This window comes from Agelaius phoeniceus (genome assembly GCF_051311805.1).
Source record: "Agelaius phoeniceus isolate bAgePho1 chromosome W unlocalized genomic scaffold, bAgePho1.hap1 SUPER_W_unloc_1, whole genome shotgun sequence".
Lineage (NCBI taxonomy): Eukaryota > Metazoa > Chordata > Aves > Passeriformes > Icteridae > Agelaius > Agelaius phoeniceus.
The window spans coordinates 6,388,209-6,408,805 of record NW_027509866.1 but is presented as its reverse complement, the minus strand read 5'-3'; the positions used below and the strand labels follow the sequence as shown (position 1 = coordinate 6,408,805).

The window sequence follows — 20,597 nt, the reverse complement described above, 5'->3', positions numbered from 1 at the left end:
ACCAAGGGGGCATTATGGCACCTCAGGGCCTCATGGAAGCAAGGGACCATTGGGACACTGTGGGGCCCCATGGAACCGAGGGAACATGGAACAGGCCTGGCTAGTTTGGCCTCCCAGGGGTCCCCTGACAGGTCTGGCTGATGTTGGGATGTCAAGGGCTGCCTCTCATCAGCTCCTGGAAAACTGGGGCTCCGTGCTTTTCTTGCTCTGGAAAAGAACGTCCCCCTTTTCAGATGCCCATTGCCAAAATTGGAACTCTCCCTAAAACAATTCCTATATGCAAGTATATCACTCAGAACAAAATCCTGCTTGCTCTGTCTGCCCTTGGATTCTGGTGGCCATTTCTCATCTGCCCCTGAAACACTGGGGCTCTGTTCCTTCCTTCCTATGGAAAAGAACCGGCTCTCATGTCCAGGGTCCATGGCCAAAATTAGAATTTGGCCTCTCAATTCTGTATGTCCAAGGACTGATCTCAGACAAAAGTAGCCAGGACAGACAGGTCAGGCTGGCCCTGTCCTCTGGTGATTTTCTTAGACTCTGAGCTGAATGTTTTCATTTGAAAACACCTTGGAGAGGGCCCAGAGATCTCCCAAGGAGGTATTTTGAAACCTCGGGCACATGAGCACTACATATAGATAAAGGAGCTCTGTGCTCTGTGCAGTTGTGATGGTTTTGCATCACAGAAGTGATGTCCTAAAAGAAGCTGCTAGCAGTTTTCTTCCATGTCTGACAAAAACCCAATCAGTAATCAGCTTTGAGAACTGACAATCTGTTAAACCGCTGAGGAAACTGTACACGCCTCTGTGAAGACACATGTTAAAGATGGGAAAGCCTGGGAGGGTCTCTTTCCCTTCTGGCTGGCACAGAGGTAACAAGGCTGACCCGGCCCCGTCTCAGCCAGGCCGGGCCGGGCGGCTCCTGCCGTGGGGCCGGGCCCCTTCCCAGGGACCCCGCCAGGCCCCATCGGCTGCCGGGCAGGGCAGGGGAGGCCGTGGGGCCGAGGCCGGGCCGGGCCATGGCTGCAGTTGGGAACATCTGGGCCCTGCTGAGCCCTGCCCCGCCGCCAGCCCGGGCCCAGCCAGGATCCGCCGGGCCCCAGGAGCAGCCCCGGGCCGGGCCGGCTCGGCCAAGATTCTGCCACCCTTGGGCTTCAGCCGCAAGCCCCGGGCAGGGGCAGGAGAAGCCATCGGCCCCCGGCCGTGCTGCTGCTGTGCTCTGGCCTGGCTGCTGAGATCCTGGCCCTGCCCCAGCGCGGCCCATCCTGACACAGCCCCAGCGCAGCCGCTGCAGAAACCTCCATCGTAAAACAGCTCCGGCCGCAAGCACCGAGCCCGGCCGGGGGCACGGAACCATCTGCAGGCCCCGGTGAGATATGAACTCTTTCAGTGCTTCCGTCCTCCCTCCAGTGAGAGAAAAGGACAACGTGCAGGCACACAGAGGAACATGAAGACACCCAGGTCAGTGAAGGGAAAGTTGAGTCCCAGATGGGAGGGCTGAGAAGATGCCTTGATCTTGGGGCTGAAATCCTCCTGTAAAGCAATGGAGAAGGATGTAATTAATATATCAGACTCTCTTTTTCCCTATAACTAATTGAAAATATGGGGAGATGACTCGTTCAGCAAAGGCCTCCATGCTAAAGTAAGCAAATGTTGAAGTAGCTCTGATCCCATGAGAAGTTTGATCAGAGAAAGAGAGAAGAGTGGTGAGACCCTGTGGCCTCAGGGAGAGAAGAAGAAGATCTCTGTTCTCAGAGATGAAGATGATTTCAGAAATAGATGAAAAGAATCTTTGCTCTTCAACAGCTCATCTTTAAACTCATACCCCATAAGCTGACATGGCCCATAAAAACAGCTGTGGGGAAAGCTGTGAAAAATGGGAGGGACTTGACAATTGCAGATTTTCCAGGCAGCTGCTATTCATGGGAATTGAGAGCCACGAGAGAACTTTTTTCTTATGGAGGAGTCTCCATAGCATGAAAGAGAGACTCCTCTGCCTAAGTGAACTGAAGAAAGACTGTTCTAGATGGTGTAAACTGACTGAAACTTTCAGGCTTTGTCTCCTTGCATTGTCAGTAAGAAAGAAAAGGTTGTAGGGAGAGGAGAAGTGTTCAGATTCTTATTAATCTTTCTTCTATTTACTGGTAATAAAGTTTTCTATATACACTTCTAAAATTTTGAGCCTACTTTGCCTTTCTCCTAATCCCATCTCACAGCAGGAAATGAGTAAATATATTCCAGTGAGTGCAATGGTAATTAGCCAACACTGATCCCACTGCACGAATAGATGCATTGGCTGAGAAATCTCAAATTAGCAAACCAAAATCACTCCAGATACATTCCTGATAAACTGCATTAGAGCAGAGGGAAATCAAGGCAGAGCCATGGTTTGTCAGGACTTGCTGCATCCTGATGAGCCCTGTGGTGCATTTGGAGCTGAGCCCTTGAACCTCAGGGCCTGAGAGGAGATGGCACAAACCTTTCCAGGAGTCAAAGCCAGAAGAAAACCCTAAAGTGTCTCAAAGCATGAATGGGTCTCAGTGAGGTCCATGGCCCGCACAGGCTCCTCCTGGACTCCTTGGAGGAGAGAATTGGAGGCCAGGATTGACCAAAAACCTCTCAGAGTCTCAGTGTGGAAAGGAAATTCCAAACTACCTTAAAAAATTTGAGAAGCTCAAAGCATTACTGAGCACGACTGAGTGTCAGTACAAAGCTCTCCAGGGACTCATTAAAGCAGATAATTGGGGCCATGATTGCACAAACCTCTCACAGAGTCTGGATCAAAAGGGAAACACCAAGTACCTTTAAATAACTGAAGTACCCCGAAGTATTAATGAGCCCCACTGAGTGTTGTTACTGACAAAGCCTCTCCAGGGACTAATTACAGCAGATAATTGGAGGCCATGATTGCACAAACCTCTCAGAGACTGCAAGGCAAAAGCCAAAGCCAAAGTCCTCTGAAAAACCTGCAGTCCCTGCAGGGAGCATGAAGGAGCCCCAGGGCCATTGCTGAGCAAGGCTCCCCAGGGACTCCTTGCAGCAGATCCTTGAGGCCACTGGGATGTGGGCTAGGGGGGGATGCTGAGGGCAGCACAAGGGGCTGACAGTGCCCAGCCTGGCTGGGGCTGTGCCAGGAGGCCCCAGGGCCTCAGGACAAGGTGTCTCCTCCCAGCCCTTGGTGGCACAGACCCTGCTGTGCCCCAGGGCACCAAGACTTGGCTTCTCCTTGTCCCCACCTGTCATCACTGCCTGCAGTTCTCTGCTCTGCCTGGGGCCTGGGGACACTTGCTCAGTCGTGTCCCTCAGTGGGACCCATTAAAAGTCCAAGAAAGTTTGGAGTTGGATTCTGCCTTGGAGTTCTGGAGAGGTTTCCTCAGCTGCCTCTCAGGGACTGATGTTCAGGGCCTGAGCACAAAGCCCCAGAGGCTGATTAAAGTCCTTGTGCTGTGTCTGTGCTGCTGAGCTGGGCTGGGCTCGTGGCACAGAGGCAGGTCCTGCTCACCAAGAAGAGCTTCAAAAGCACATTTCTCTTGAGGAGCAGCTCTTCTGCCAGCCCAGCAGGGCTGGGGCACTGCCTGCAGCCAGCCCGGGCACAGCCCAGAGGCACAGAGAGCTTCAATCAGTCAGGGCTGGGAAGGGGCTGAGAAGTGCCTGGGGCACAATCACTGCCAGCCCTTGGCACAGGAACCTCTGGCTGCAGGACAGTGCAGCTGCAGCTCCTGGAGCCATCTCCTCAAGCTGGAACATCCCAATGCCTGCAGAGCCTGTGAGTACAACTCTGGGTATTTCTGGTGCAGGGGAGGTGAAATGCTCATGGAGTTCTGACATGCTGAGGGGTTCTGATCAGTCATAGAATATTTCCAAGACAAGAACTTTGTAAAAAATGAGGAAACTTTCAAAGACTTTGTATTCAGTTTCCTACTATTGGAGAATGGCAGGGAGGGGGGGATAAGTACAAAGGTTGATTATGAATTATAATTATGAATTTTGACAAGTGCCTGAGATATCCCAACTGTTACTTTTAGTGATCAGTAGGAGATCCCTAATGTGCTTTCAGCCCCTCTGCCCATGGACAGCAGCAGCATCACCTTTGCTGGAGCCATCAGGCTCAGTCTGAGCTGTCCTTTCTCCAAGCTGCAAACAGAACCTGCCCCCAGCCAGTGCCCTGCAAACAGGCAGGGTTCTGTCAGGCCAAGGAGAGTGCACAGAGATTTGGGGTCTGTGAGTGCTGGCAGGGAGAGATCAGGCACAGGGAAACACCTGCAGGAGGAAAATCTCCAGGAAGCAAAGAGAGGATCAGGAAATGAGGCAAAGTAAAAGCAAGAAATGCTGTGGCAGGGAGAGTTTAGAGATGCCCACAGGAGCCCCTGCAGTGCAGCCCCTCCCTCTGAACAAGCCCCCTCCCTCCTGTTCCCCCAACCAAGCCTCTGGCCTCAGCCTGAGAGTTTCTGATATCTAAGAATAGAAGAAGAGACATAGGGGGAGCTTAAAAAGAACACCCTAGAACTCTTAAACACCAAAGGCTGTCTGTGTGTTCCAGGGGAGGGTGTATGAGAAATGGCTTTGATTTTGATTACAGGAATCTCCTCTAACTCTTCAATGTCCTTTTCTCCATGAACAGGTGCCCATGTGGAGTCCCAGCAAATGTCCAACAGCAGCTCCATCAGGCACTTCCTCCTGCTGGCACTGGCAGACACGCGGCAGCTGCAGCTCCTGCACTTCTGCCTCTTGCTGGGCATCTCCCTGGCTGCCCTCCTGGGCAACGGCCTCATCATCAGCGCCGTAGCCTGCGGCCACCACCTGCACACGCCCATGTTCTTCTTCCTGCTCAACCTGGCCCTCGCTGACCTGGGCTCCATCTGCACCACTGTCCCCAAAGCCATGCACAATTCCCTCTGGGACACCAGGAACATCTCCTACACTGCATGTGCTGCTCAGCTCTTTTTCTTTATGTTCTTCATCTCAGCAGAGTTTTCCTTCCTGACCATCATGTGCTACGACCGCTACGTGTCCATCTGCAAACCCCTGCACTACGGGACCCTCCTGGGCAGCAGAGCTTGTGCCCACATGGCAGCAGCTGCCTGGGCCAGTGCCTTTCTCTATTAACTGCTGCACACGGCCAATACATTTTCCCTGCCCCTGTGCCGTGGCAATGCCCTGGGCCAGTTCTTCTGTGAAATCCCACAGATCCTCAAGCTCTCCTGCTCCAAATCCTATATTAGGGAACTCGGTCCTCTTATGGGGAGTGGTTTTCTGTTTTTTGCCTGTTTTGTGTTCATTGTTTTCTCCTATGTGCAGATCTTCAGGGCTGTGCTGAGGATCCCCTCTGAGCAGGGACGGCACAAAGCCTTTTCCACCTGCCTCCCTCACCTGGCCGTGCTCTCTCTGTTCATCAGCACCTCATTTTTTACCTACCTGAAGCCACTTTCAGTGTCCTCGCCATCCCTGGATCTGGCCCTGTCAGTTCTGTACTCGGTGGTGCCTCCAGCCCTGAACCCCCTCATCTACAGCCTGAGGAACCAGGAGCTCAAGGCTGCAGTGTGGAGACTGATGACTGGATGGTTTCAGAAACATTAAACTGTTGGCCAATTTCTTCCAATTATTTGTAAAAAAAGTCACCTTTGATACTTCTTTTTCATTTGGTTCTGGTTTTTTCTCCTTTCTTTTAGTTTTTTCATATTGTCTATGGAGAAATGTAATTTTTCATGCCATTTCTCATTTTGTTTCTCTCCACCTTCCCTGTGGCCACAGACTGTGTCAATGAGGGGCTGCACTCTCGGTGGCTTTAAAGAAACTAAAGGAAACTCTCTCCCAGCAGAGTTTTCTGCAGAGATGCCCTTGTGTTGCCTTCTCTGGAGCTGCAGCAGCAATGTCTGTGTGCAGAGCTGGGGCAGATCAGTGCTGGCCCAGCAGCTGTGCCCAGCAGCAGCAGCAGCAGCAGCACTTGGTGTTGCCAGTGCTGCTGCCGTGGCCCTGCCCCGCTGCCCTGGTGGCCCTGGTGTTGCTGCAGGGCCTGAGTGCTCTCGGGGCCGGGCACAGCCCTGGGGGTGGCAGTGCCGGGGCTGCAGCAGGGACAGGCCATGGGCACTGCTGGGGCAGCGCTGATGCCTCAGGCCAGGCCCTGGGGGCTCCAGGCTCCTTGCCCAGGCTCTCTCAAGAACACGGCCAGGCCAATGCTCAGCACAGAAACCCCCGTCAGCAGCCCCAGGCTGGCCATGGGCAGGCTGGGGGCAAACAGCATGGCTGGGGCTCTGCAAGGGCCCTGGGCCAGACGGGAAGGAGCAGCAGAGCAGGGGCTGATCCATGCCCAGTGAGCTGCACAGCCCAGGGCAGCGTCCCAGAGCATCCTCATGCAGCTGCCAACAACATCCCCCCTCTGCAGCCCTGGCCTCTCCCCCAGCTCACACAGGTGCCCCATCCTTGCAGGCACAGACACGGCAGCACTGCCTCAGCAGCCCCTGTTTGCATTGCACACAGCAGGGGCAGCACCCCCATGCTGTTGCTGTGGGGACATGAACCTGAGGGAGCACAAATGCCATCAGCCCCTGGGGCCAGCAAAGCCTGGGGGACACCAGGGAAACCACTCAGCTTTGTCCTGGCCTCTGCACTCAGCCAGAAAGTTTGTTCCCATCAGCTGGGAGTTTCCTGTGCCACTGCAGACGCTGTTGCTCAGAGCCAGGGCTGCCTGGCAGCCACCCCCAAACTGCCCTCAGCATTTCCTTTACTTCTCCTTTGCTTCCTTTCCTCTTTCCTAATCCAGATTTCTTCCTCTTGCCCAGCCCTGTTCCCTCCCCTGCAAACAGCCCATCCCTGGTTGCCCTTTCCTCTCTGGCCCTACTCCCCATTGCAGTTCCTGACCTGGCCCCATGGGAACGTCCCTTGGGCAGCAGGATCATCCTACAAGTGCTGCAGGAATTGTCTGCAGGCTCCTGCAGTGCCTGCTGCTGCTCCCTTGCCAGAGGCACCCCAGGCCGGGGGGGCACATCTGGGCTGCTGTGTCTGCCTCTGGGGCTCCCTGTTCTGGGCAATGAGGAGGAGCTGCAGAGGCTCTGCAGGACTGACAGGATGGGCTTTGGGGCTGGCAGAAGAAGCTGAGGGACCTGGGCTGCTGGAGCTTCTGCAGAGGAGGCCCAGGGCTCATCCTGCAACTGCTCCAAGGGTGATTCCAGAGATCCCAGAATCAGCAAGGTTGGAAAAGACCTTGGAGATCACCAAGTCCAACCTGTGCCCTGACACTGCCTTGTCTCCCCTGAGCCTCCTCTTCTCCAGGATAAACAACCCCAGCTCCCTCAGCCAATCCTCACAGGACTTGTGCTCCAGACCCCTGACCAACCTTGTTGCCCTTCTCTGGACACGTTCCAGCCCCTCCATGTCATTCCTAAATTGGGGGCCCAGAACTGGACACAGCACTCGAGGTGCTGCCAACCAGTGCAGAGCACAGGGGAAGAATCCCTGCCCTGCTCCTGCTGGCCACACCATTCCTGATCCATAGGAGTTCCAGGGGTTGGATGAGGGACATGGTGGGGGTGTTGGGGAAAATGTGTTACTGATTGTCTGCCATGAAGGGTCTTGATTTTCATATCTATTCAGACTACATTAGAAGGTGCTGAGTGTCAATATCAGTTGGACATTGATGATATCAATCGATTAACAAGAAAAGAAAACCAAAGAGTACATAACAATTCTCCTGGCATTTTTTCAATATAGCAGATTCAATTAAAATACTCTTCTGAAATCTGTCTGATTAATCACAGAAGAAATGAAAACATAGATTATTCCCAGAGGTTTTTCTTGCTCAAGTATTTTGAACAAATGTTTGGGAGCCTTTGTCACCGAATTCCTGAAGTGAAGAGCTCCAGATAGAAGAGGCCTCTGGAGCAGTAAAATTCATCAGCAACCTCCAAGTGGCTGAGGATCCATCCCCATCAGAGCAGCAATGAACAGAAATGGGCACAGCTTTGTGGCTGCTGCCCCAGCTTTGGTATGGGCCCTGGGCCTGGAGTAGGAGCAGCTCTTGAGGGCCCCAAGGCCGGGGCTCTGGTGCTGCCCTGGGCAGATGGGATGGCAGCAGGGGCTGCAGGGCTCTCAGCACCTCAACCCCAGGGGAGCAGGGCAGCCAGGGAGCCTCCTTTGGCCTTGGCCCAGCATCTTCCCCCATGGCTGGCGCTGAGTCCTGTGGCAGCTGCAGCTGCTGCTGTGGCCTTGGCAGGGGCTGAGGCCGTGGGGCCAGTGGCCAGAGCAGCCTGGCCTGAGCAGAGCTGTGGGGCCAGAGCCGGCTGGGCTGGGCTCAGAGAGGCCCTTGGTGCTGCCCAGAGCTCAGGGCAGCTGGCAGAGCTTGCAGGGAGCTGGGCTGGGCTCCGCGAGCGTGGCCCAGAAACCATCAGTGTCCATCTCAGCCTGGCTGAGCATGCAGGGGCAGGACTCAGGCCAGGCCTTGTGGGGCAGGGCCAGCGCCTGTGCAAGGCATTGCAAACAGGCAAGTGGCCCAGAGAGGAGGCTGCTCTGTGCCCTTGGTGGCATGGACAGAGCAGGGAGGGGGCCCAGGACATTTGTCAGCGTCAGCCTCTGTGCCCATGTGTTGGCAGCCCTGGCTGCTGATCCCAGCTTTGGCCTGGGCTGAGTTTGGCTGTGGTCCAGCTCCATCCTCCTGTGGGGCTCAGGGCCTGTTCCCGGCCATGGCCAGCCTTGGCTGCCTCTCTGCTGGCCCAGAGGCTGGCAGAGCCCGGGGCAGGGCTGTCTGTGCAGCCCCACAGGTGCCACGGGCTCTGCAGGAGCTGGCAGAGGCTGCCCAGCAGGGAGGCCATGGGGCACAGAGCCCCAAGGCTGCTGTGGGCACCACGGCACAGGGGCCGTTCCCAGCCACAATGCTCCTGGCCTGGGCTGGGCCTGCACAGGGGCTGGGCCCCCATGGCTGGGCCAGCACAGGGCCACAAAGGGGCCACGCAGCCGCTCACGGGGCTGACAGCAAGGCCAGGCACACACAAGCAATTGCTGAGCATGGCCTGCGCTGGCCAGGCCTGACTGGGCCAAAGGCAGAGCTCAGCTGCCTTTGGGGGCTGCAGCAACACTCCAGAGCCCAAAGAGCCTCCATGGCTGGGCTGGAGACCAAGGCTGCAGGAGGGAAATGCAGGGCTGCTGCGGGATGGGGAGGCCATTGAATTCCAGCACACACCTCAGCTCTCTGATGATCCCAGCACCATGCTGGGCCCTGTTTCAGACTGGAGCAGAGCAGATGTTGATGGGACAGGAGCCCTGCGGGGCTGTCAGGGACCTGCAGCTTGCAAGGTGCTCTGTTCTCCCTCAGGTGCTCTGGGAGAGATCTAATCCCAGCTGGGCACCTCAGGGCACAAGTTGCACTGCCTGTACATGGGCACACAGCTGATGTCTGCCTGGAAAGGGGCACAGGTTTTAATACCTGTTAGTTTCCTAATATACAAGAAAATCGTTATTATCTAGGTAATCTGAGTTCTTTTGAGAAATGGCAAAGTTTTCCCATCAGGAACAGGAATTTTCTGGATCTACTGGATTGTTCTACTAATGGCAGGAGAAGAAATGCTGATCTTTCCATCTACTTGTGTCACTAATATTCAGTCTATTATTTAATTGTTTTTTTCATTAGGTGTTTTTAGCTCTCCGGTTGAAATGGCCATGTCTGAGTGGCCATCTCTTCACTAGACTGGCTGGATCGATGTCGTTTCCATTGCTCCCAGATTTCGTCCTCCAGATGCTCTCTGTCATTCAAGTGCCTCTTTACTGACTGGTTTCATGCTTTAAGCTCCAGGAAGTTGCCCAATCTTTCTGATGTTAAAATAAATACCATATTAGTCAACATCTTTATTGTGTTTATATCTATCACAAAATTGCATTTTCTTATGTCCTTGTCTAGAACTGTTCCTTTTCGGAAATCCCTTGGGGATGGAGGACATGTCAGATGCTGCTGGGACATCCCAGAGAGCTGAGGGAAGAGCTGTGATGGTTATTAAACTGTTCAAATGTTCAACTTGTGTTTGTCGGCAAGAAACTTTTCTGTGCCTCTGAGTGTCACCAGGCCCTGAGCCCAAAGGACACAAACCTGATGAGTTGTGGTTCCCACTGCAGGGGCTGCACTTGGACCTTGGCTCTGCACAGGAGAGCTCTTCATCCCCTTTCTCTCTTTTCCTCCCTCTGGGCATGGAGGGGCTCCTGACTTCAGCCTGTGACTCATGTGTGCAAAGAGCAAATCTGGGCAGAATCGGGGCAGGGAGGGTTTGGGGGGACCTTGGGTTCTGTGCTGGGCACAGAAGGTGTTTCCATTGCTCTGAGACTGTCTGCTGTGCAAAGCGGATTTAATATCCAGCAGAGGAATGACTTTGGCATTTGATGGAGCTGTGCCTTCCCTTGGCTTTGCTGCCTGAATACAAATGAACATCCCTCTGTGTCTCGGGCAGCTCCTTCTGCAAGGAAAGCAGGTGGGAGTTGGAGCCAAGGAGCTGAAAGCTGCAGGTGCAGCCTGGGCTGGAGGGAGCTCAGATCTGCACAAGGCTGCTCTGAGTGCCAGGGCTTGGATGGGGGAAATGGTGGGGTGGGGGTAGGGACAGAGTCTGATTGATTGTCAGCCATGAAGGGTCTTGATTTGCATATCTATTCAAACTGCATGAGGAGGTGCTTGGATTCAGTGTCAGTTGGAGATCGCAAATATTGATTTATAAACCAGAAAAAATCCTAAACAGGACTTAAAAAATCTTTTCTCACTGTCTTTTTAAATATAATGCACTCACTTTGAAGACACTACTGAAATCTGTCTAATTAACCACAAAAGATTTGAACACTTAAATCAAATTTTTTCCAGAGGCTTGGCTTGTTAAGGTGTTCTGAATGTTAATGAGCCCTAGGCCACTGAATTCCACAACAGAAGAGCTGAAGGTTGAACAAGTGATTTGGAAAATTAAAATCAAATGATTCCCAGAGGCTTTGCTTGTTAAGGTGTTCTGAATGTTCATGAGCCCTGGGACACTGAATTCCTGCACTGAAGAGCTGAAGGCTGAACAAGCCTCTGGAGCAGGGAAATTCAGCAGCAGCCTCCAAGTTGCTGAGGATGTCAGCAGCCCCCAGTGAGGCCATCCCTGCCCAGAGACCGTGGGGGAATGGGCAGACAAGGAGAGCGTCCCTGGGGCTGGGGCAGCACAACTCAGAGGCACCAGCGGCTCCAGCTGGGCAATGGAGTGTGGAATGTGGCTGGGAAAGCTCTGCCTGGGCTGGGCCAAGCAGGACACACAAGCCCTGACTCCCATCCCCCAAACAACTCCCTCAAGGAGACATTTAAAAGGAATTAGAATTGTTTGTGTACACTGAGTTGGATGCACTGGAGAAATCCTGACAAGAAATCCTCAAGAGGTCAAAACAACAAAACAGTCTTTGCTGGCAACTTCAGAAAATTAGAGAAAGTTGGCAAATGGTTTAATGCCACATTCAATCGGCAGAAAACACTTCTCAAAGCATTACCTTGGCCCATTCAATTTCATAAACTCTAAGCCTGTTCAGTTTTAAGTTACTCAAAATTTGCAAGACAACAGAAATAGAAGAAGACACAGAGACAGCCAAAGACAGAAAAGATACAGAGAAGCGCACACACACAACTACCAAGCTCTGGATTGCAGCATTGTTCAGATGGAAATTCCATGAGGATGCAGGGTCAAGATGTGTGCTTGCCTTGTGGTCAGCCTTCAATACCCCTTGGTCTCCCTGGGCCCTTCCCCCAGGTGGGGCTTGGGCTCATTTGGTCCCTCAGGAGCTGGGCTGGGGCTGCAGAGGTGGCTGTGGAGCATTGCCTGTGCTGTGCCAGGGACTGGCAGCCACTGCTGGGCTGGGATAGAGGCTCTGGGGGGATTGGGGTTCCAGGGCAGTGCTGGGGTTCCAGGGCAGGGCAAGGCTGGACCTGCCCCTTCCTCCCCCACACATGAAATGTTTCCAGCCAACAATCTCCTCCATTCTGTCACAACAGGCAATGTTGGATGTGGAACCCCGTTTCTGGCCATGGGTTCCTGGATGAGAAGGACAGTTCTTCTCCATAGGAAGGAAAGCACAGAGCCCCAGTGTTTGGAAGGCAGGTGAGAGTCCCACTAGGCCAAGGCCAGCCAGACTTGTCAGGAATGGCAGATTTTTTCTGGGAGCTGTCTTTGGATATAGTGAATTTGGAGGTGGAAACCCAATCTCGGCCATGGGCACCTGGAGAAGCAGGAGAATTCTTTCCCATAGGAAGGAAATCACGGAGCCTTCCCCAGTGTTTTGGGGACAGATGAGAGGTGACCATTGTGAAACCGTTGCCAGCCAGACCTGTCCTGACCATATTCCTATTGGTATAGTCCCTGGATATAAGGAAATTTGGAGGTGAAACTCCAATTGTGGCCATGCGTGCCTGGAGAAGAAGAACAATTCCTTTCCATATGAAGGAAAGCATGGAGCCTCAGTGTTTCATTAGCAGATGAGAAGAGACCCTCAGCATGCCAAGGTCAGTTGGACCAGTCATGTGGCCCCTGGGAAGCCAAACCAGCCAGACCTGTTCTGTGTTCCCTTGCTTTTATGGGGCCCAATATTTTCACAATGGCCCCAACAATTTCATGGGGTCCCTCAATGTTATCATGGTCCCAATGATTCCATGAGGCCTTGCAGTGTCACAATGGATCCTTGGACCCTGGGGGTTTGCTGTGTCACAATGGTCTCCTTTGGCTCCACAGTGTACCAATGGACCACTGATGACACAAGGCCCTGCAGTTTCACAATGGACCTTTGGTTCCATGCAGCCCTGCAGTGTCACAAAGGCCTCTTGGTTTCACGAGGCCCAACACCTCAAACTGTCACAATGGTTTCCACAGTTCCATGAGGCCTTGCAGTGTCACAATGGACCCTTGGTTTGATGGGGCCTCTCAGTGACACTATGATCCCTACATTTCATGAAGTCACACAGTGTCAGTACAGTCCCCTTGGTTCCATGAGGCCCAGCAATGTCACAGTGGACTGCATTTTCCATGCATTTTCCATTTTTCATGATTCCATGAGGCCCCACAGTGTGACAATGGTCCCTTGGTGTCACAGGGCTCCACAGTGTCACAATGGTCCCTTGGTCTCACAGGGCCCCACAGTGTCACAATGGTCCCTTGGTTCCATGGGCCCTGTGCTGCTGCATTCCCCCCTCCCCTTCTCAGCCCGCCCTGCCAGCTGAGAAATGCTCCTTGGGGCTCGGCCTTGGCCAACAGCCCCTGGGCTCAGCTCCTCTGCAGCTCATCACAAACACTGTCTGCTCCAGGCACTGCTGCTGCCCAACCAGCTCCTGCTTTCTGGAGGAGCAGCCCTGGGAGCTGGTTTTGTTCCCTCCGTGGCACAACATCCCTGTTCTCACACTGCCAAAGAAAGCTGTTGGTGCCAAGTGCGGCCAGGATGAACCATTGCTGGGACTGAAGCCCCTCTCTTGGGGCCCTGCAAACAGCGCTCCAAAAGGAGCCCTTGGAGCTCTCCTGGGCCAGCGACTCCCTCTGAGTGGGGCCTCTCCCAGCCGGGAACTCTCCCGTTTGCTGCACTCGGGGATCCCAAAGAGCGACGGAGCCTGGGCCGATTCCCCCACTCCTCCAGGCTCAACCCTTCACCCGCTGGGGAGATGCCAAAGGATCCACAGGGAGCATTTCCTGCCCTGAGGGGAATTTCTCCCAGGTGCCTTGCACTGACTCTTTGTGTCTGTGTGCACACAGGAGTGCCTGTGTTGGGGAAATGTGGCAGAAATGCTGCTCTCTGAGGGGTTTGAGAGCCATGGATAGCTGAGCCAGTCAGGCCTGTAAGTGAGGTTAAGTCATGAGGTCTAAGGGAAGTTAAATGCTGCTAAGAGTTGTTCTTTTGCTAAGTTATTTAATATAAGTTATAAGCGGAGTTATATACAGTTAAATGTGATTCGTCTGTTAAATTGTAAAGTCGTCAGGTAAAAGGTTAAATACTGTTAAGTGCTGTTCTTTTGCTAATTTGTGAAGTTGAAGATATCAGTAAAGGTCATGTTAGTTCCTATTAAGTTTGGGCTCTGTTAAGCTTTTGGGCCATATTCCTTTTACCCTCACTGTCCTTGTGTCTCATACACACACAGAAGGACAGCTCTTGGTTCATTTCTTGTTTGATTGCCTGGATTCTCTTTGGTTTTGTTGTTGCTTTGTTTCCTTGGTGTGCCTGAAGTGTCCAGTCAGGAGCAGAGTGACTCTTGCCAAGGAACTTTGTGCTGCTGTTTCTTAATATTCAATCTGGTTTTTGCTGATCCCTTGCTGGGGATTTTTTCAGCGCTCTCAAGGCCTCGTTGGTACCAGGGTGAGGGAGCCCTGGCCCAGGCTCTGGCCCTGGGGGACACGGGGACGCTGCCGGGGGGTCCCTGTCCCCCTGTGCCACCCCCAGGGCCCCGTCCCCCGTCCCCGTGTCAGGCTCTGGGGTTGATCTCGTGGAACATCCTCTGGGGGAGGCTGCGGCGCCGGGGGCGGGGGGACCCGGGGGGACAGGGGACCCCGCTGTGCAGGAGCAGGGTTGGACTGCTCTGGGGGGAACTGTGAGGGGGGCTGGGGCAGAGTGACCTCCCCAGTGACCTCATACAGCCCCTGTGATGTCACAGAGCCAAATCTGGGATGTCACCCTGGAATGTCATGCAGCTGCACTGTGATGTCGCAGAAGACTCTGTGATGTCGCAGAAGACTGTGATGTCAGAAAGTCACCCTGTGATGTCACAATCTGTACTGTGATGTCATAGCCTGCTCTATGATGTTACACAGCTGGCCAGTGATATCACAATGCTCTCTCTGATGTCACAGAGCCACCCTCTATGAATTCAGGATCTGCTCTATGGCCTCACACCGTACTCTGTGATGTCACAGACAGATGTTTGATGTCACAAACCCCTCAATGATATCACAAAACCCTCTCTGTGATGTCATATTGCCACTTTGTAAGGTCACAGTATACACTCTGAGCTCACAGCCAGCTCTATGATGCCATACAGCCATGCCATGATGTCACAGCCTGCTCTGTGATGTCACAGAACCCCTCTATGATGTCATACAGTTCCCTCTATGATGCTCTAGCTGCTCAGTGACCTCACACAAAAAACTCTGTCTTGTCATAGCCCAGTCTGTGACCTCACACAGCCCATTCTGTGCTGTCACACAGCCCCTTGCTGACATCACAGCTGCTCTGTGCCTCCATGACACAGCCACAGAGGAGCTGCTGTGACACAGCCCCCTCTGGGACATGCCACAGCCCCTGCCAGTGCTGAGCCCCTGGGAGCTCTGTCTGTGCCCTGCTGGTGTCCCTGAGGGGCCCTGGCAGTGCCCCAGGCCTGCTGGGCTGTGCACAGGAGCTGCTCCTGGCCAGAGCTGTCTCTCTGCAGCTCTGCTGCCCTTGCCAGGAGCTGCCTCTGGGCCAGGAGCCCGGCCCAGCTCAGCAGCACAGACACAGCACAAGGACTGTAATGACCCTCTGGGGCTTTGGTGCTCTTTGTGTCTGCCATGGCCAAAGTGCTGCCCAAGTTGGCTCTGGCAGGGCTGTCTTGCAGCTGCTGCCCATCCCTGTGCCCTGTGCAGCCCAGGCTGTCCTACGGTGTCCCTGCCCTGCGCCTCTGTCCCTGCAGGCTGTCGGCATTCCCCGGCTGCCCCACCTGGCTGGGCCCTTCCTTTGCTGACAGCTCTGCCTCCTGCCTGTCTCTGCCTGCCCACACAAAGCCTTGGGCTGATACCAAAAGGGTTCATTCAATTTTTACTGTGCCTGTGAACTTTCAGCACAGGAACAAGGCATGCAGGGGCTGCTTTCCCAGCAAGGATGGTTGGAAGACAAGAAGACATCTAGCTCAAGAATGTAATGGCAGAAAAAAGAAGGACTGAAACTGGGAACTTGGGGTGGATTTTATGGTAATGGGTAAATTGTAATACACATTTAGTGACGCTGGTAGAATTACACATCCACATAGGGTTAGGAGTTATCCCAAACTAGATCTCAGGCCTGAATAAATGATACCCTCTTAAACAGCAATTTAGTGTTAATGAGTCCTATTCTGATATTTTGGCTTTGATAGTAGTGAGGCCTCACAGAACCAAGGATTCAGCTCTGACACTGAGCAAACCCATGGAATAAAGGGTCCATTGTGACAGCATGGAACCCCATGGAACCAAAATCCATTTTGGTACATTGGGGCCACATTGAAAAAATGGCCCATTGTGAAACTGCACATTCAAGGAGACCATTGTGACACTGAAAAACCTCTGGGAACCATGGGGCCATTCTGCCACAGCAAGGCCTGGTAGAACCATGGGTCCATTGTGACACTGCAGAACCTCACAGAACCAAGGTGACCGTGTTCTGCTATGGAACCTCATGGAACAAATGGTCCATGGTGACCCTGCAGAACCAAGGAGACTGCTGTTGGCTGTGTGAAAGCTCATGGAACCAGAAATCCATTGTGACACAGCAAGGCCTTATGGAACCAAGGGTCCCTTGTTTAACTCTGTGGCCTCATGGAATCATGAGCCATTGTGACACAGCGTGGCCACATGGACCCAAGGGGCTACTGTGACACTGCAGATCCAAGGAGGCCATTGGGATTGAGAAACCTCATGGAACCGAGAGTTCATTTTTACACTGTGGGGCCGGTGGAACCAAGGGGACCACAGTGACTTTGTGGGGCCTCATGGAACAATGGAGACTGTTCTGACACTTTGGGACCCACTGGAACCAAAGGACCATATTAGAATGGCACGGCCTCAGGGAATCAAGGGGACTACAGTGAACCTTGGGGGTCTCCATGGGATGAAGGGTCCAAGGAACCAAGGATACCATTGTGAGACTCTGGGGCATCATGGAACCAAAGGTCCATTGTGACACAGCAGGACCTTGTGGAGCCAAGGGGACCACAGTGACACTGCGGGGCTCAGTGAAACCAATGGTCTGTTGTGACACTGCGAGGCCTTATGGAATCATGGAGACCATAGTGACACCAAAGGCCTCATTGAAGCAAGGGGCCATTGTGACACTACAAGGCCTCTTGGAAGCAAGGAATCATTGTGGTACCATGGAGCGTTGGCAGGCCAAGGGGCAGTTGTCACATTGTGTGGCACCAAGGAGTCCATTGTGACACTACAGGGCCCCATGGAACTAAGGATTTGTGGAACAGTGCTGGAACACATGGAACCAAAGTTCCATTATGACACTGCAGGGCCTCATGACATCCTGGAGGCCATGATGACACTTTGAGGCCTCGTTGAATCAAGGGGCTCTGCAGGGCCTCATGGAACCAAGGAGCCCCTTCTGACATTGTGAGTACCCATGGAACCAAGGTCTAGTGTGACACCATGGAACCAAGGACACTGTTGTTGTCTGGTTTTGGCAGTACAAAAGCTCATGGAACAAAAAGTCCATTGTGACATTGTGGGGCCTCATAGAACCAAGGAGACTGATATGACACTTAGGGACCCACTGGAACCAAGTGGCCATTGTGACACCACAGGGCCTCATAGAACCAAGGAGCCATTGTAGCACAGCAGGGCCTCATGGAATCAAGGGGATCACAGTGACCCTGTGGGGCTCCAAAGGGGCTATGGGGCTCTGTAAGGGGCTGTGGGGCTCCATGAGACCATGCGACCATTCTAACTGTGAAACCAAGGATACCATTGTTATACTATGGGGCATCATGGAACCAAGGAGGCCATTGTGATCCAGTCGGGGAACCTGCTGAGACTATTGTGACACTTCAAGGGCCATTGTGGAGCTGCAGGGCCTCGTGGAACCAATGAGACCATTGTGACATGGCACGGCCTCATGGGAGCAAGGGGCCATTGTGACACTATGGGTCTTGTAGAACTGAGGGGCCCTTGTGACCCTGTGTGGCACCATGGAACAAAGGAGAGCACTGTGACACTGCAGGGAACCAAGGGGCCATTCCGTACTTTAGGGCTTCATGGAACCAAGGTGCCATTGTGATACTGCGGAACCAAAAGAGACCATTGTGACACTGCAGGGCTTCATGGAACCAATGAGGCCATTCTGACATTCCGAGTCCCCATGGAACCAAGGGGCCATTGTGACACCACAGGGCCTCACAGAACCAAGGCAGCCACTGTGACACTGCAAGGTCTCATGGAAGCAAGGGACCAGTGTAATAGACCCAGGCCTGGTGGAAGCAAGGGGCCATTGTGATCCTGGGGAACCCAATAGAACCTAGGGGCCATTTTGAGACTCTGCATCCTCATGGAACCAAGGGGCCATTGTGGCATTGCGCAGTCCCATGGGAACAAGGAAACCATTTTGACACTGCAAGGCCTCATGGAAGCAAGGGGCCATTGTGCCACTGTGGAGCCAAGGAGACCATTGTTATATCACTGGGCCTCATGGAAACAAAGATCTGTTGTGATCCTACAGAGCCTCATGGACCCAAGGGGCCACTGTGATGCTGCAGGGCCCCAAGGATCCAAGAACATGGAACAGGTCTGGCTGGCTGGGCCTCCTGGGGAATGCCTGACTGGTCCAGCTGACCTTGGCATGTTGAGGGTCACTTCTCATCTGCCCCTGAAACCCTGGAGTTGTGTGCTTTCCTTCCTGTGGGAAAGAACTGTCCTTCTCCCCCAGGGGTTCATGGCCGAAATTGGGATTCCTCCTCCAAATTTGATTATATCCAAGGATTATTCCCATATGAAACCTGCCAGGACAGACAGCTCTGGCTGGCCTTGGCCTCTTGGGGGCCACCTCTCATCTGCCTTCAAAACGCCGGGGGCCTGTGCTTTTCTTCCCATGGAAAAAAAACATCTTTTATGTCCAGGCATCCATGGCCAAAATTGAGAATCTACCTCCAAAATTCCTTATATCCAAGGATAGCTCCCAGACAAAAGCTGCCAGGACTATCCAGGTTCCCTTGGCTTCCTGAGGGCTAGCTCTCATCTGCCTTTGAAACACTGGGGCTCCGTACTTTCCTACCTGTGGAGAAGAACTGTCCTTCTCGTCCAGATGCCCATAGACAAAAGTGGGGTTTGGCCTCCCAAATTCTGTCTCTCCAAGGATTCTTCCCTGACAACAAGTCTGGCTGGCCTTGGCCCCCTTGGAGCTGCCTCTAATCAGCCTTTGGAACACTGGAACTCCACCCTTTCCTTCCTATGGAGAACTGTCATTCCAGTCCAGGAACCCGTGGCTGAAATGGAATTCCACCCCCAAAACTCCCCATATATCCAAAGACTGCTTTCAGACAAAAGCTGCAAGGACAGACAGGTCTGGTTTGCCTTGGCCTCTGGTGACTGCTTCTCATCTGCCTTCAAACCCTGGGGTTCTGTGGTTTCCTTCCTATAGAAAAGAACTGTCCCTCTTGTCCAGGCACTCTTGGCCTCAGGCACTTGACCACTATACAGGGATGTTGGGAAGGATGAAAGTTTGACAAGAAAGTCTCACAGATATGTATGCTTGGCAGAAAGATTTTTGAATGTAGAATCTGAAGAAGGAATAGAAATGAAAGCAAGTTTTGATATAAAAGAAAAGAATTGCTGGAGTGGTCTTACTGGATAGCTAAGAAGGCAAAGTATATGTTAGTTAGAAGGGGTTTTTATGACTTAGAGCAAAGGATAAACCCACGTCAAACAAGAAGATGTTTTTACCAAGCAGAAAGATAGCACAGGCAAACAAGTCAGCAAATGCTGCAGGTAGAAAAAAGGTCTCAGAATTTTCCACTGCAAGAAAACTGGAAAACATCTTCTAGCTTAAACTGTAATGTACTAACTTTTAGTGACTGGAGAATAGTAACATGAATATGGTAATTATAGTAGTTATGATTGACTATAGATAAAAGTATAGGTATAGATTGGTTCTACTGTATTAAGATGTTCAGCAAAGAAAAGTATATAATGCATTTGTAACCTAAACTAAGGGTCTCCAGGCCTGCAGCTGGAGCTGACAGCTGTGGGCACAGCTCTGTCACCCACGACCCTGGACTGCTGTAACACCTTGCAAACAATAAACTGCATTTTGAAGAGCCGCCTGGAGTGCCACATCCCTCATTTCGGCTCTCACAAACTGATGTTTCCCGGATCTACCAGTGCCCAGATCCAGAAATTTCCTGGTGCTGGTGCAGCCCAAATGCAGCAATTTGCAGGCAAAAAAGCCAAAATCTGGCAATTTTCCATTGCTGGCTCTGTCACTGCCCAGACCTGGAGTTGCCCAGCACTGCCATTGCCCAGATGCAGAAATTTCCCAGTGCTGGCAAAGCCCAAGTGCAGCAATTTGCTGGCACAGAAATCCAAAACCCAGCAAATACCTGGGTCTGGCACCACCCAGATCTGGTGTTTTCCAGCACTGCCAGTGTCCAGACCTGGCAATTTCCTGGTGCTGGCACAGCCCAATTCCAGCAATTTGCTGGCAAAGAAAGCCAAAATCAAGCAAATACCTGGTACCTAAAGCAACCCGATCTCGTGTTTGCTGACACCGCCAGTGCCCAGATCCGGAATTTTTCAGATGCCTGCACAGCATAATTCCAGCAATTCGCTGGCACAGAAGGTTAACATTTAGCAATTTCCCAGTGTTGGCACATTCCCCACCCAGATCTGGTGTGCGCTGGCACTGCCAGTGCCCATATCT

The 20,597-nt window shown here is 52.8% G+C and overlaps 1 protein-coding gene and 1 pseudogene across 1 annotated transcript in view; one reads left to right on the top strand and one right to left on the bottom strand.

The window, feature by feature from the left end:
- Positions 1-20,597, bottom strand: part of LOC143692469 (uncharacterized) — a 279,232-nt gene that overhangs the window by 179,337 nt on the left and 79,298 nt on the right. The gene's annotated exons all lie outside the window — the stretch shown is intronic.
- On the top strand, positions 4,641-5,573 carry LOC143692404 (olfactory receptor 14J1-like; annotated as a pseudogene).